The sequence below is a fragment of the Tupaia chinensis genome, unplaced genomic scaffold (assembly GCF_000334495.1).
Source record: "Tupaia chinensis unplaced genomic scaffold, TupChi_1.0 Scaffold000270_1, whole genome shotgun sequence".
Classification (NCBI taxonomy): domain Eukaryota; kingdom Metazoa; phylum Chordata; class Mammalia; order Scandentia; family Tupaiidae; genus Tupaia; species Tupaia belangeri.
In genome coordinates, this window is record NW_006159750.1 from 4194287 (window position 1) to 4195225 (window position 939).

The 939-nt window shown below is 34.5% G+C and overlaps 1 protein-coding gene across 2 annotated transcripts in view; it reads right to left on the reverse strand.

The window, feature by feature from the left end:
• The window catches only part of LOC102495700 (calcium-binding mitochondrial carrier protein SCaMC-1), a gene marked incomplete at its 5' end in the record, with an annotated part of 31229 nt that overhangs the window by 22160 nt on the left and 8130 nt on the right, over window positions 1-939 (reverse strand).

A 939-nucleotide genomic window follows, 5' to 3' on the forward strand; every position in this document is an offset into this window, starting at 1 on the left:
CCTGCAACCCCCGTCCCTCAAAAAAAAATAAAAATAAAAATAACACTAAGAAATTATGAGAAGTTTCTGAGATAATAGCAGTGTTCTATATCTTGATAGGAATTTGGGGCATACAGGTGTAGGCAGTTATTAAGATTTCAGAACTTACATTTAAGATTTGTGGATTTCATATAAATTGTGCTTCAAAATTTAAAAATCAACGAATATTTCACTCTAGTAAAGGACATATATATACATATATATGTGTGTGTGTGTGTGTGTGTGTGTGTGTGTGTGTATGAAATGTATATTTATTTATATTTATATATAAATGTATACATATATATTTATATGTCTATAAATATATATAAATGTATACACTCCTGTACATACATACATGGTTACAATCAAAAGACACATAGTAACAAGTGCTGGTGAGGATATGGAAAAATTGAGATCTGCATGCTTTGCTGCTGGACTCTAAAATGGTGCTACCACTTTGGAAACAGTGTGGCAGTTCTTTCAAATAAATGTGAAACACAGAGTTACCTACATCCCAGTAAATGCACTCACAGGAAAGTATCCAAGACCAGTGATAAGAGAAGTGACACAAAAAAGAGGTCTGTACACAATGTGCACAAGAATGTTCATGGCATTTTTCATTATAGCCAGTGGAAACAACCTGGATGTCTATTGACCAATAAACAAAACATGCTATATGCACAGACTGGAGTATGAACTAGCCTGCAGTGGGTACTGATTCACATTACAACCTGGACGAGCCTTAACAAAGTTATGCTATGTTTAAAAAAAAAAAAAAGTCAGACACTAAAGGTCAAAATTTGAATGATTGATTCTATTCATATGAACTGTCCAGAACAGGCAAATCTATATATAGAGAAAATATGCCAGTGGTTACCAGGGGCCTCTCAGGGGGAAGAGTCAGGGATGACAGCGTGG